The sequence below is a fragment of the Colobus angolensis genome, unplaced genomic scaffold, assembly GCF_000951035.1.
Source record: "Colobus angolensis palliatus isolate OR3802 unplaced genomic scaffold, Cang.pa_1.0 Scaffold272, whole genome shotgun sequence".
Taxonomy (NCBI): domain Eukaryota; kingdom Metazoa; phylum Chordata; class Mammalia; order Primates; family Cercopithecidae; genus Colobus; species Colobus angolensis.
In genome coordinates, this window is record NW_012115955.1 from 700,607 (window position 1) to 716,772 (window position 16,166).

The 16,166-nt window shown below is 41.0% G+C and overlaps 1 protein-coding gene across 1 annotated transcript in view; it reads left to right on the forward strand.

The window, feature by feature from the left end:
* Positions 1-16,166, forward strand: part of NFIL3 (nuclear factor, interleukin 3 regulated) — a 93,150-nt gene that overhangs the window by 1,727 nt on the left and 75,257 nt on the right. The window contains exon 2 of the mRNA XM_011948006.1: positions 2,641-2,831. The gene's annotated coding sequence lies outside the window, so the exon portion shown is untranslated. The remainder of the gene's footprint in view (positions 1-2,640; positions 2,832-16,166) is intronic.

A 16,166-nucleotide genomic window follows, 5' to 3' on the forward strand; every position in this document is an offset into this window, starting at 1 on the left:
CTAGGGTACATGTGCATAACGTGCAGGTTTGTTACATATGTATACTTGTGCCATGTTGGTGTGCTGCACCCATCAACTCGTCAGCACCCATCAAATTATCTCAATTCTGTAGTGAAAGAATAAGGTCTATAAGGATTTACACACAAAATGTATTATCTCCTGGGTGTAGAAGTGGGCTAAGAATCATTGTTAGTCGGGTCTTTCAATGTTAATTCCACACACCTATGTATTATTTAACTTTTAAAAACACATTGTATCTGAATAAAAAAGAAATGAAATGTGAATGTCAGGAAGTACTCCGATGACATGAAGTGAACATAGAATAAATCTTTTAAGGTCACCCTCTGCGTGCGCTTCCCTGTTCCGCTGTCAGCTGTCCTGTCCTTTCCTGTGGATAACTGTGGGTATTTTTTACTCTGAGTCCTTTCAGATCCACTAAAGGTGAATTATGTATGGATATGCATATTTACAAATCTCTACCTTTTCAGAAAGGCTAATGTTGCAGGACAATTAATTGAGAAGCAATTTTTTAGGAGCTCTAGCCATTTTGTTGCTTGTATTTTACTTTAATTTATGAGGTCTTCTTGGTCCATAGTTTTCAATTTTTGTGTAGTCAGACCTCCTGAAATTTCCTTGTTGTATCTTTTATTGCTTCAAAACCCTTAGTCCATTCCCAAATTTTAAAATGCAATCTATTCTCCTTGTTTTAGTGTTTTCTAAGGCCTTTGTTGTTGTTGTTTTTTATATTTAGCTCTGTAATTCATCTAGAATATATTGTTCTGCATGTTGTGAGGTAGGAATTTAACATTTTTTTCTAAATAGAGAATCAGTTGTTTGAATACCCTTAGTTGACCAGTTCAATCTTTCCCTGCACTTGAGTGCTACTATTAAAATATTCTATATTTCATGTTTATACTCTCTTGGGTTTCATTACTCTCTTTGATTCGTTCCATAAGCTCACACACTGTTTTAACTACTATAATTTAGAATATAACTTAATATCTGGTAGACCATGTTCTCCTTCTTGTGCTTCCTGAACTTTTTCCTGGCTATTCATTTACTGTTTAAAAAGTGTGAAGTGGCAGTGAGCCGAGATCACACCACTGCACTCCAGCCTGGGTGACAGAGCGAGACTCCGTCTCAAAAAAAAAGGAAAAAAAAAAAAAAGAATTGAAAAAGAATTACCTAAAGGCCACAGGGGTTTGGGCATTTGTGTGATTTTTTAAACCTAAGAGAACCTGTTGATTTTATACTTACAAGCAAAACCCATCCTGTTGCATTTTACATTGTCACAGGAATAAAAAGTAATCAAAGGAGGTTGGTGGCAGATGTATGATGATGTTGATAATGTGGTGATGGGGATGATGAAGCTGAGGAGAAGGAAGGGTATGGTGATTTTAAGTCAGGTTGACTGAATTAAAGTTTTGCCTGAAGATGGATATCTGTGTGCTCTTTTGTATTGTGAGTGTTTTGCAAAAGGTAGCTGCTTTACATACCTCCTGGAGCTATAACCACCTCCTCCAAGATCACCGCCTTGACCCCATTATCACCAAACCTACACCACATCCCAAAACTACAGTGCCATGCCTCCCACTCACGGACTGCCATATGCCATGTCTTTACTTGAAAATGGCGCTGTCCCACAGAATGTTCTACAAGGACAGAATGTTCTAGACATGCACCATCCAGTACATGTGGCCACTGAAGAGTATGACTAAGGTACCGAAATTTTAATTTTATCTAACTTTAAATAGCCACAGGTGTCTGGTGGCAACCATATGAAAGAGCGTGGCTCTAGGTCATGGCCGCGAAACTGCTTGTCCTCTCAGAGCTCCCAATTCAGATTTACCAGCCAGCACCTCTCACAGCCCATACACTGCTTAGACTTCACCAGTAGGTTATGGTCACGTCAGAGAAGAATTCAGAAGTGGCCATCTTGTTTAAAACTCACAAATCATCCCTCTTCCAGCCCAGCCCACGCAGAACTCCCAGTTTCCCTCCCTGGTTGATTTTCTCCATGCACTTACCACGGGCTTGGCATGCTGTGTATCTAACTTATTTAATTGTTTACTTTCCATCTCTGTCCACTATGATGTAGCCTCTCTGAGGGGAGTTTCCTCTCTCTTGTTTCCAGCTGCATCAGTGAACACTTGGGAGTGAAGCAGGTGCTGGAGACCATCACCCGGGAATGCCTATGTCTCGCCAGCACCGTGTGCCTTACATATCACGCACATCCAGGACACCCATACACCCTCAGCATGGCGGGGAACGCGGGAGGCAGCAGAGTAGAGGAAAACAGGGAGGCCTAAACAGAGCTAAGTTCCAGCTTACCACTCATAAAAATAGTGGTACTCTTTTGGCCAGAGCTGGGTTGTTATGAAAAGTAGAAATAATAAATGTGAACAACCTGTCGTGATGCTAGCAGCCGAGGATAGCCCCGTGCACGTGTAGAATCTCATGAATGTGATTCAAGTCAGGCATCTTAAAAACCTTTTCAATGATACTTTCTTATAAGGGAGCAGGCAACATGCTTCACTAGGGAATAAACAAGAAGGGTCCCTCATACAGCTGGAAAATCTCAGTGCTGAGTGCTTCATCTGCAGTAACTCATTCATGAGTGGTCATTATCCTCGTTTTCAGTTGGGAAAACTGAGGCCTAGAGAAGTGTCCTAAATCCTAATGTCCGTAGCGGTACATGAACTCACGAACCTCCTGCAGTCTATTTCCAGAGCCTGCCAAGTCCCTCTGCTGTACCACCTGGTACATGACATGCCAGACTGAACAGCAAGGCAACTGGGATGAAAATCCCTCCTGTCATTCATTCAAATTGAGTGAGTCCCTCCTTGTAAGCACTGAATGAGGTGAGAAGCGGGAGGCTGGTAAGGAGGGCAGCTGCTCCCTGCTCCACACCCTTCAGGAAAAGTGGCTGACCGGCCATGCAGCTCACATCAAGAGAATGGGGCATTTTTATGTTAGGATGCTTTTAGGGTCTTTCAGAGACCACTTCTTGTTTGCTCCATGGCTGAAGGAGCTGAAGAGCTGCTCATTCTTACTCTGGGGTGGGTTGGGGGAATCTCATTTCAAGGTCAGAGACTGAAGGAGTTGCCTCTTTGGCTCTGCATTCGAGTGCCAAATGCCCAGGCTTGGGAATTATTTTTAGTTGGGAACGTCACCCCAGAATGTTGTGATTCCAGAGATCGCCACCCAGGCAACCCTCATGCAGATGGCTGAGTAATGCAGCAGCCAGCACCAGGGCTCCAGGGAGGGGCAGGAAGGAGAGAAGCCAGTTCCTTGTGTCCTCATTTCAACTGACTGTGTGTTCCTGGTACCCTGACTTCTCCTAGTTCCTGCAACTCCAGACTCCTGCTGGGGACAGAAGAAATGTGAGTATTTCCTGGTCCCCTTGTCCTCTCCAGGCTTTCTGATTTTGAGCAGGGTGAGTACTATGCTGGTTTCCCAGATTCTATTTTCATCCTGCTGGTGCTGGATCCAACTCCGGACATGACAGCATATCCCAACAAAGCTGTTACAGGCTGGCCAGGAAACATAGGATGGGAGGGACAGAAGGAGGAGGTGAGAAGGGGAGACTGCAGTTTCCTAACTTCTCCACCCACAGCCACTGGAAAGGGCTCTGCAGATGTCTTGTATGGTCTTTGGAACCCACAACCAGGGAGAGAACTCAACGGGTGCAAACTGTTGAGGGAAGAGACCAGGAACTGGAAGTTGGGCAACAAGTCGTCTAGCCAGGGATATTGTGGCAGCCCACGCTTCATAACCTTATGTGGATAGGCAGTCGATGGTCTTATCTGCACAGACCCATACTCTGCAGCCGACACGTGCCCCTTTCGGGTGATGATGCGGTCCTTTCTGCCCCATTACCTATATACGTGTGCAGAAGTTCTTCACCATACTCTGCAGTCCAACTTATTTGTCTCTTTTTAAAACATTCAGTTAGGAGGCTGGGTGCAGTGGCTCACACCTGTAATCCCAGCACTTTGGAGGCTAAGGTGGGCAGATCACCTGAGGTCACAGAGTTCGAGACCAGCCTGAACAACATGGCGAAACCCCATCTGTACTAAACATACAAAAAGTAGTCGGGCGTGTTAGCGGGCACCTGTAATCCCAGCTACTAGGGAGGCTGAGGCAAGAGAATCGCTTGAACCCAGGAGGCGGAGGTTGCAGTGAGCCAAGATCGTGCCATTGCACTCCAGCCTAGGTGACAAGAGCAAAACTTCATCTCAAAAAAATAAAATTCAGTTAGACAGTAGTCTGTACTCCAAGTAAAATCACCATCATCATCATCATCACCACCAACCACCATCATCATCTTCATCACCCAGCCCTGGCTTCTTTATATTAAACTACTGGCTCCCACAGATAAAGACCAGATGTACTCTTTGCCATACCTTTCACCACATTCATATAATCATATAACCAGAGGCAAACATTGTTTTAGATAATATTTTATAAAACCGTTTCCTGTTTTATAAAACCAGATTCACGCTGTGTACATTTCTCTGCAGATTGCCTTTCACACTTCTTGTAGTTTTTTGCCAGGCCAAAAAGTGTTGCAACAGATATCCTGGAGTACAGATACTTTTATTTTTACGGGGTAGATTCTGAGAAATGAGATTGCAAGGCCAAAGGGTACGTGCATTTTAACTTTTTAATGGATATTGCCGGATCACTTTCCAAAACAGTTGTGGTTATTCCTATTCCCATGGGCACAGTATGCAAGTGCCTTTTTCCCCAATCCTTTCTGGCACCAAGGTGTCATTTTTTTCTCACTTTTAAGCAAATATATTGCATGAAATTATCTATTTCTTAAAATTTCATTTTTCTGGCTAATAGTCTAATTATATTTTCATATGTTTATTGATCATTAGTAATTATTTTCTTCAAAACTATTAATATTCTTTGACTATTTTGCACTGAGATTTTAAAATCTTTTTCTTATTTTCTGAGCATTATATTGTGTTATAGATGTTAACTCTTTATTTGTCACATATTTTCTGTTGATCATTTGTCCTTTGACTTTGTTTATGATACTTTTTGCCACAATATTTTAAAATACAAATATCATCGGTATTTCTTGCGTTGTTTACAAAAAATGTTAACCACAAAATCAAGAGCAAAGTAATTAGAAAAGAGTATGAAGATATATGCAAGAAAGTATCGATTGCAAGCACTGTTTACCATTAAAATAGAAATAACCTGAATATTCAAATATTAAGGGTGTAATTTAATTATAGTATTATATACAATCACAGCCATCAAAAAGCAGATGACTATGATTGTATACAATACTAGAATTATAACTACATGAAATGAGACTCAAAATACATATTTTGATGTGAAAAATAAGGTTACACGGCAATATGTATCTTACGACATCAACTATTTATATATATATATATATTCTTTTTTCTTTTTTTGAGACAGAGTCTCCCTCTGTTGCCCAGGCTGGAGTGCAGTGGCGCGATCTCAGCTCACTGCAAGCTCTGCCTCCTGGGTTCATGCCATTCTTCTGCCTCAGCCTCCTGAGTGGCTGGGACCACAGGCACCACCATGCCCAGCTAATTTTTTTTTTGTATTTTTAGTAGAGACGGGATTTCACCGTGTTAGCCGGGATGGTCTCAATCTCCTCCTGACCTCGTGATCCGCCCGCCTCAGCCTCCCAAAGTCCTGGGATTACAGGTATGACACCAATGATTTATATTTTTATAAGTGCATAGAAAATACTTGGGATATGAATAAAACCAACCATGTTTTATGCTAGTGAAATTACGTGTGTTTTCCCATTTTTTTAATCTATATGTATACATACTTTTTTTTTATTTTTTTTATTATACTTTAAGTTCTAGGGTACATGTGCATAACGTGCAGGTTTGTTACATATGTATACTTGTGCCATGTTGGTGTGCTGCACCCATCAACTCGTCAGCACCCATCAAATTATCTCAATTCTGTAGTGAAAGAATAAGGTCTATAAGGATTTACACACAAAATGTATTATCTCCTGGGTGTAGAAGTGGGCTAAGAATCATTGTTAGTCGGGTCTTTCAATGTTAATTCCACACACCTATGTATTATTTAACTTTTAAAAACACATTGTATCTGAATAAAAAAGAAATGAAATGTGAATGTCAGGAAGTACTCCGATGACATGAAGTGAACATAGAATAAATCTTTTAAGGTCACCCTCTGCGTGCGCTTCCCTGTTCCGCTGTCAGCTGTCCTGTCCTTTCCTGTGGATAACTGTGGGTATTTTTTACTCTGAGTCCTTTCAGATCCACTAAAGGTGAATTATGTATGGATATGCATATTTACAAATCTCTACCTTTTCAGAAAGGCTAATGTTGCAGGACAATTAATTGAGAAGCAATTTTTTAGGAGCTCTAGCCATTTTGTTGCTTGTATTTTACTTTAATTTATGAGGTCTTCTTGGTCCATAGTTTTCAATTTTTGTGTAGTCAGACCTCCTGAAATTTCCTTGTTGTATCTTTTATTGCTTCAAAACCCTTAGTCCATTCCCAAATTTTAAAATGCAATCTATTCTCCTTGTTTTAGTGTTTTCTAAGGCCTTTGTTGTTGTTGTTTTTTATATTTAGCTCTGTAATTCATCTAGAATATATTGTTCTGCATGTTGTGAGGTAGGAATTTAACATTTTTTTCTAAATAGAGAATCAGTTGTTTGAATACCCTTAGTTGACCAGTTCAATCTTTCCCTGCACTTGAATGCTACTATTAAAATATTCTATATTTCATGTTTATACTCTCTTGGGTTTCATTACTCTCTTTGATTCGTTCCATAAGCTCACACACTGTTTTAACTACTATAATTTAGAATATAACTTAATATCTGGTAGACCATGTTCTCCTTCTTGTGCTTCCTGAACTTTTTCCTGGCTATTCATTTACTGTTTAAAAAGTGTGAAGTGGCAGTGAGCCGAGATCACACCACTGCACTTCAGCCTGACAGAGAGAAACTCTGTCCCAAAAAAAAAAAAAAAAAATTATTAGATTATGAGAACAAAATACAGGAGATGGCTGGCAAGATGGCCAAATAGGTGCAGCTCCACTCAGCAGCTCCCAGCGAGATCAACACAGAAGGTGGGTGATTTCTGCATTTCCAGCCAAAGTACTCGGCTCATCTTATTGGGACTGGTTAGACGGTGGGTGCAGCTCACGGAGGGTGAGCCAAAGCAGGGTGGGGCGTTGCCTCACCTGAGAAGTGCAAGGGGTCAGGGAACTCCCTCCCCTAGCCAAGGGAAGCTGTAAGAGACTGTGCTGTGAGGGACAGTGCACTCTGACCCAGATACTATGCTTTTCCCACAGTCTTTGCAACCTGTAGACCAGGAGATTCCTTCAGGTGTCTACACCACTAGGGCCCTGGGTTTCAAGCACAAAACTGGCTGGCCGTTTGGGCAGACATCAAGCTAGCTGCAGGAGTTTTTTGGTTTTTTTTTTTTCATACCCCAGTGGTGCCTGGAATGCTAGCAAGACAGAACTGTTCACTCCCCTGGAAAGGGGGCTGAAGCCAGGGAGCCAAATGGTCTTGCTTAGTGGATCCCACCCCCACAGAGTCCAGCAAGCTAAGATCTACTGGCTTGAAATTCTTGCTGCCAGCACAGCAGTCTGAAGTTGACCTGGGACGCTCGAGCTTGGTGGGGGGAGGGGCGTCGGCCATTACTGAGGCTTGAGTAGGCGGTTTTCCCCTCTCAGTGTAAACAAAGCCACCAGGAAGGTCGGACTGGTGTCTACATTCCTCCTCTCTGGGCAGGGCATCTCTGAAAGAGAGGCAGCAGCCGCAGTCAGGGGCTTATAAATAAAACTCCCATCTCCCTGGGACAGAGCACCTGGGGGAAGGGATGGCTGTGGGCACAGTTTCAGCAGACTTAAACGTTCCTGCCTGCCGGCTCTGAAGAGAGCAGTGGATCGCCCAGCACAGCGCTCAAGCTCTGCTAAGGGACAGACTGCCTACTCAAGTGGGTCCCTGACCCCTGTGCCTCCTAACTGGGAGACACTTCCCAGCAGGGGTCGACAGACACCTCATATAGGAGAGCCCTGGCTGGCGTCTGGCAGATGCCCCTCTGGGACAAAGCTTCCAGAGGAAGGAACATGCAGCAATCTTTGTGTTCTGCAGCCTCCACTGGTGATACCCAGGCAAACAGGGTCTGGAATGGACCTCCAGCAAACTCCAGCAGATCTGCAGCAGAGGGTCCTGACTGTTAGAAGGAAAACTAACAAACAGAAAGGAAGAGCATCAACAAAGAGGATGTCCACACAGAAACCCCATCCGAAGGTCACCAACATCAAAGACCAAAGGTAGGTAAATTCATGAAGATCAGGAAAAACCAGTGCAAAAAGGCTGAAAATTCCAAAAAACAGACCGCCTCTTCTCCTCCAAAGGATCACAACTCTTTGCCAGCAAGGAAACAAAACCAGACAGAGAATGAGTTTGATGAATTGACAGAAGTAGATTTCGGAAGGTGGGTAATAACAAACTCCTCCAAGCTAAAGGAGCATGTTCTAACCCAATGCAAGGAAGCTAAGATCCTTGAAAAAAAGGTTAGAGGAATTGCTAACTAGAATAACGAGCTTAGAGAAGAACATAAATGACCTGATGGAGCTGAAAAACACAGCACAAGAACTTCATGAAGCATATACAAGTATCAATAGCCAAATCAATCAAGCAGAAGAAAGGATATCAGAGATTGAAGATCTACTTAATGAAATAAAGTGAGAAGACAAGATTAGAAAAAAAAGAATGAAAAGGAATGAACAAAGCCTCCAAGAAATATGGGACCATGTGAGAAGACCAAACCTATGTTTGATTGGTGTACCTGAAAGTGACGGGGAAAATGGAAGCAAGTTGGAAAACACTCTGCAGGATATTATCCAGGAGAACTTCCCCAAGCTAGCAAGACAGGCCAACATTCAAATTCAGGAAATACAGAGAACACCACAAAGATACTCCTTGAGAAGAGCAACCCCAAGCACATAATCATCAGATTCACCAAGGTTGAAATGAAGGAAAAAATGTTAAGGGCAGCCAGACAGAAAGGTTGTGTTACCCACAAAGGGAAGCCCATCAGACTAACAGCAAATCTCTCCGCAGAAATCCTAAGAGCCAGAAGAGAGTGGGGGCCAATATTCAACATTCTTAAAGAAAAGAATTTTCAACCCAGAATTTTGTATCAAACCAAACGAAGCTTCATAAGTGAAGCAGAAACAAATTCCTTTACATTCTGCACATGTGTCATGGAACTTAGAGTGTAATTCAAAAAAAAAGAGAAAGAGAATAAAGAAAATAAAAAGGAGATCTAGGAATGTGTTCAATCTCCCCACTTTCGGAGTCTCTTTGTTGTGTTCATTCATAAGCATTTATAATTTTCTTTATCTAGGTCTTGCACATTTTTATTAGTTTTATCTCTGGCTGTTTTTAGTTTCTATTTCTTTACATGCTTGAAATTTTTTCCCCAATACTGTTTATAGTGAATTATTGGAAAGCGATCGATTTTTCCATTTTGATCTTGTATCTGGCTATCATGCTCTCAGTTTCTCCTTTGGGATTTTCTTAGAAGTTGTGGTGAGGAGAATTCTAAGATGGGGCTTATGACCTGTCCCTGGTCTCCCTCTAGGTTACACTGCAGAAGGCATTTTGCAGAGATAATTAAGGTCACCAGTCAGTTGACCTTAAGACAGAGAGATTATCTGGGCTGACCTAACCTCATCACATGAGCCTTTTAAAAGCAGAGCGTTTTCTGCAGCTGCAGAGAGAAGAGGAATCCAGAGGTGTGAAGCAGGCGGGGTTCTATGTGAGGGACTCCCTGTCACTGAGATGAAGAGTGACATGTGTCAAGGAAACAGGGAGCTCAGCTGGGCAACCCCAGGAACTGAATTGTGACCACAACACCCAAGAGCTTAGAAGTGGGTTTTCCCTGACTCTCCAGACAGGAATTCAGCCCAGCCAGCACCTTGATTTCAGGCTCTCGAGACCACAATCAGGGAACCCAGTGCAGCCCGGCTACACTCTGGACAACTGAACTGTGAGAAAACAAATAGAAATTGTTTTAAGTCACTAAGTTTCTGGTGATGTGTTATGCAGCAACAGAAAACAAACAGAAAAGTCAGATCATTTAACAGGAATTAGAGTTTTGCTCTTCCCTTTCTGATATTTACACCTCTAATATATTTTAATTATTCCGTTAGCATCTAGAACCTCCAGAAAAAGGCAAACGTTGTCAGCAGTAGTGGAATTCTTCTTTGTTCCTGATTTTGATAGGAATGTTTAGTGTTTCATCATTAGCTGCTTTATGTGCAATAGATTTCCTTTATCACAGTAAAAACTTTCTTTTATCCTAATTTACAAAATGTGATATTCAGTAAGAAATGTTGAATTGTATTGAATGCCTTTTCGGCTACCATCAAGGAGACTTTTTGTTTTTCTTCTCTAATTTGCAAATGTATTGAATTGCATTCATAGATTACCAAAGGTTGAAACACTTAGCATTTCCATAAATAAACAATTGGACATTTTTTTTTTTAGACGGATTCTTGCTCTGTCACCCAGGTTGGAGTGCAGTGGCACAATCTCAGTTCATTGCAATCTCTGCCTTCTGGGAGCAAGCGATTCTCCTGTCTCAACCTCCCGAGTAGCTGGGATTACAGCTGTTTGCCACCATGCCCAGCTAATTTTTGTATTTTTAGGAGAGATGGGGTTTTGCCATGTTGGTCAGGCTGGTCTCGAACATCTGACCTCAGGTGATCCACCTGCCTCAGCCTCCCAAAATGCTGGGATTACAGGCATGAACCACTGTGCCCGGTCAATCATGATTCTTTTATACACAGCTAGATTTGGTTTTGCATCATTTTACATAGGATGTTTACATCTATGCACTGAGTTGAGGTGTGGGTTTCTCTGTGCAGTATCTGGTGTTTTAGTATCAGGGAAGTACTAGTCTTGTAGAATGAGGTAGAAAGCGTTGTATTACCTTCCATGCTCAAACATGGAAATAACTGTGCTTTAAACATTAGTAGAATTCACTTGTGCAAGTCTCCTAGCTTCTTTCCTTATGGAGCAGTCAGTCATTGATTCAGTTAGACAATAACCACTGAGCACCAGGCATAGGTCTGGTGTCAGGGACCCCACAGTGAACAAGGCAGCTGCCTTTAAAGAGCTTACAATCAGTTAACTATCATTCACTACCTTTGATTTTGCTCCAGTTAGTATTTTTGCATTTGCAAGCTATTATCAAGTAAATGTTGTTCATATATAGTTTACTGGAAAATTCATTTAATCTACATTATAATATTTATGGGTATAAGTAGTCCTTAATAATTTTTAAAACTTCCTTGTATCTTGAGTATATGACCTCTTTCATTTCCAACATTGTTCATTTGTGAATTCCCTCACTGTTTCTTAACCCACCATGCCCTGGCTTATCTGGTCTGTTGCTTTCAAATGTATTCCTTTTGTAATATTTTATTAATTTCTAATTTTTTGTATTAATCTTTTTTTAGCATCCTCTTGCTATTTTTATTTTGTAGTCTTTCTTTGTGTTCCAATAATTTCACTTAAGGTTAGAATATTTCCTCTGAGTAACATTTTGGCCACATCTTGTAGGTTATAATACTAGGTACTTTTGTTAGAATTCTGTACCTTCAGCTAAAATTGACTGCTATGTTAGCCCAAGATGTATTCAGAAGAATTTAAAATTTTTCTATCTGAATACACATACATATATGTTTATGTTTACATTTATCCATGTAGTTGGAAACTTTGAATACATACATAGAACATATGCTGCACATATCTATACATATGTATATTATAGGTCCAGAAGTCAGGGTCAAGGTCTGGACTGGAATGAATGATTTTGTGATCAATCTATGCATAGATTGTAAGTGGAGTTATGAATACGTTAAATGGTTGGAAGAAAGTAATGAGTGGTTAGAAAAGAGAGCCATGAGAAACAATAACAATGAATGCTGAAGAAAATGAGATATGGGTTTGTCATGCCAACTGAGAATGCATTCCACTCTCAGTCACAGAACCCCTGACTAACAGCAGCTTTAACTTAGGGCTAGTAGGTCTCATAGGGCAAAAGTCCACACAAACTTGCAGGGATGGTACAGTGGCTCCACAGTGCCATCCAGGTTCTTTCTTACCTTTTTGTTCTGCCATTTAATATATAGGCAGGCCTTTGTCTACATGAGGGGCTGACAAATCTGGCCCACTGTCCGTTTTGTAAATGAAGTTGTATTGGGAAACAGCCACGCTGGTTTGTTTTCCTATTGCCCATGGCTGCTTTTGAATGACAAGATTAAGGTAGTCAGGAAAGAGACCTTCTGGATAGCAAAGCTCAAGTCGTTTATCTCATCTTTCTTGCACCTCACCTAACCCCTCCACAGTGTTAGGATTCCCAAAATGGAAATCCACAATTTAGATAGAATAAAAAACCATTTCCAGTCTAGCTCAGCACATAAGGCAGTAAGAGGCAATCACTACTGCCCTCACAATAGAAAGAGATAAATGGAAAATAAACAACTCTTATTAGATCATAGAATTGAGTTTACAGGCCAAACCATTGCTCCAAAGTAGGAAGAGAGAGATGGGTGCATATAGAGAATCACCACATACTGGAACAGAAGCCAAGGAGCAGAAACTTTCATAGGAACTAGTGCCAGGGTAGAAAAACCTAAACCATACACCAATATCTCTCATTAGCATAGATGAAAAAGCTTCAATAAAATATTAGTAAATCAAATCAAATAATATATAAAAAGAATTACATACCATGAACAACTGGAATTCATTACGGGTATGCAAGACAGGTCAACATTCAAAAATCAAGTAATATAATCCCTCATATCAACACATTAAAGAAGAAAAACCATAAGATCATATCAATAGATACAAAAAGAGCAATTGACAAAATCCAACACCCATTCATGATGAAAACTCCCAGCAAACTAAAGGGGACCTTTGTCAACTTGATTTAAAAAAAAAAAAAAACAAAAATCCTACAACTAACATGATACATAAGGGTGAGAAACTGAACGCTTTCCCTCTAAGGTCAGAAACAAGGCAAAGCTATCCCTCTCACCATTTCTATTCAATGTTGTTCTGGAAGTGCTCACTAATGCAATAAGATAAGAAAAGGAAATAAAAGTGTACAGACTGGAAAGGAAGTAATAGACTGTCTTTGTTCACAGATGACATGATTGTCTATTTAGAAAATCCCAGAGAATCGGAGATTGTTCCAAGATGGCCAAATAGGAACAGCTCCAGTCTGCAGCTCCCAGCATGATCGACGCAGAAGACAGGTGATTTCTGCATTTCCAACTGAGATACCCAGTTCATCTCACTGGGACCCACGGAGGGTGAGCTGATGCAGGGCGGGGTGTGAGCTCACCCAGGAAGCACAAGGAATCAGGGGAATTCCCTTTCCTAGCCAGGGGAAGCCATGACAGATGGGACCTGGAAAATCAGGACACTCTCACCCTAATACTGCACTTTTCCAACTGTCTTAGCAAATGGCACACCAGGAGATTATATCCCACGCCTGGCTCAGTAGCTCCCATGCCCACAGAGCCTTGCTCACTGCCAGTGTGGCAGTCCAAGATTGAACTGCCAGGTGGCAGCCTGGGCTGGGGGAGGGGTGTCCACCATTGCTGAGGCTTGAGTAGGTAAAGAAAGTCACCAGGAAGCTCAAACTGGGTGGAGCCCACCGCAGCTCAATGAGACCAGCCTGCCTCTGTAGACTCCATCTCTTGGGGTAGGGTATAGCTGAACAAAAGGCAGCAGAAACTTCTGCAGTCTTAAACGTCCCTGTCTGACATCTCTGAAGAGAGCAAAAGAGACAAAGAAGGCCATTATATAATGGTAAAGGGATCAATTCAACAAGAAGAGCTAACTATCCTACATATATATTCGCCCAATACAGGAGCACCCAGATTCGTAAGGCAAGTCCTTAGAGACCTACAAAGAGAATTAAGACTCCCACACAATAGTAATGGGAGACTTTAACACCTCACTGTCAATATTAGACAGATCAATGAGACAGAATGTTAACAAGGATATCCAGGACTTGAATTCACCTCTGCACCAAGCAGACGTAATAGACATCTACAGAACTCTCCACTCCAAGTCAACAGAATATACATTCTTTTCAGCACCACATTGCACTTATTCCAAAATTGACCACCTAATTGGAAGTAAAGCACTCCTCAGCAAATGTAAAAGAACAAAATCATAACAAACTTTCTCTCAGACCACAGTACAATCAAATTACAACTCAGGATTGAGAAACTCACTCAAAACTGCACAACTATATGGAAACTGAACAACCTGCTCCTGAATTACTACTGGGTAAATAACAAAATGAAGGCAGAAATAAAGATGTTCCTTGAAAGCAATGAGAACAAAGACACAACATATCAGAATCTCTGGGACACATTTAAAGCAGTGTGTAGAGGGAAATTTATAGCACTGAATGTCCACAAGAGAAAGCAAGAAAGATCTAAAATTGACACCCTAACATCATAATTCAAAAAACTAGAGAAGCAAGAGCAAACACATTCGAAAGCTAGCAAAGGCAAGAAATAACTAACATCAGAGCAGAAATGAAGGAGATAGAGACACAAAAAACCCTTCAAAAAAATCAATGAATCCGGGAACTGGTTTTTTGAAAAGATCAACAAAATTGATAGACTGCTAGCAAGACTAATAAAGAAGAAAAGAGAGAAGAATCAAATAGACTCAACAAAAAATGAAAAAGGAGATATCACCACCGATCCCACAGAAATACAAACTACCATCAGACAATACTATAAACACCTCTATGCAAATAAACTAGAAAATCTAGAAGAAATGGATAAATTCCCGGACACATACACCCTCCCAAGACTAAACCAGGAAGAAGTTGAATCCCTGAATAGACCAATAACAGGCTCTGAAATTGAGGCAATAATTAACAGCCTACCAACCAAAAAAAGTCCAGGACCAGATGGATTCACAGCCAAATTCTACCAGAGGTACAAAAAGGAGCTGGTACAATTCCTTCTGAAACTATTCCAATCAATAGAAAAAGAGGGAATCCTCCCTAACTAATTTTATGAGGCCAACATCATCCTGATACCAAAGCCTGGGACAGACACAACAAAAAAAGAGAATTTTAGACCAATATCCCTGGTGAACATCGATGTGAAAATCCTCAATAAAATACTAGCAAATCAAATCCAGCAGCACATCAAAAAGCTTATCCACCATGATCAAGCTGGCTTCATCCCTGGGATGCAAGGCTGGTTCAAGATATGCAAATCAATAAATGTAGTCCATCATATAAACAGAACCAAAGACAAAAATCAGATGATTACCTCAATAGATGCAGAAAAGACCTTTGACAATATTCAACAGCCCTTCATGCTAAAAACTCTCAATAAACTAGGTATTGATGGGATGTATCTCAAAATAATAAGAGCTATTTATGACAAACCCACAGCCAACATCATACTGAATAGGCAAAAACTGGAAACATTCCCTTTGAAAACTGGCACAAGACAGAGATGTCCTCTCTCACCACTCCTATTCAACATAGTGTTGGAAGCTCTGGCCAGGGCAATCAGGCAAGAGAAGGAAATAAAGGGTATTTAATTAGGAAAAGAGGAAGTCAAATTGTTCCTCTTCGCAGATGACATGATTGTATATTTAGAAAACCCCATTGTCTCAGCCCAAAACCTCCTTAAGCTGATAAGAAACTTCAGCAAAGTCTCAGGACACAAAATCAATGTGCAAAAATCACAAGCATTCCTATACACCAATAACAGAAAAACAGAGAGCCAAATCATGGTGAACTCCCATTCACAATTGCTTCAAAGAGAATTAAATGCCTAGGAAACCAACTTACAAGGGATGAGAAGGACCTCTTCAGGGAGAACTACAAACCATTGCTCAGTGAAATAAAAAAGGACAAACAAATGGAACATTCCATGCTCATGGATAGGAAGAATCAATATCATGAAAATGGCCAGACTGCCCTAGGTAATTTATAGATTCAATGCCATCCCCATCAAGCTACCAATGACTTTCTTCACAGAATTGGAAAAAATTACTTTAAAGTTCATATGGAACCAAAAAAGAGCCTGCATTGCCAAGACAA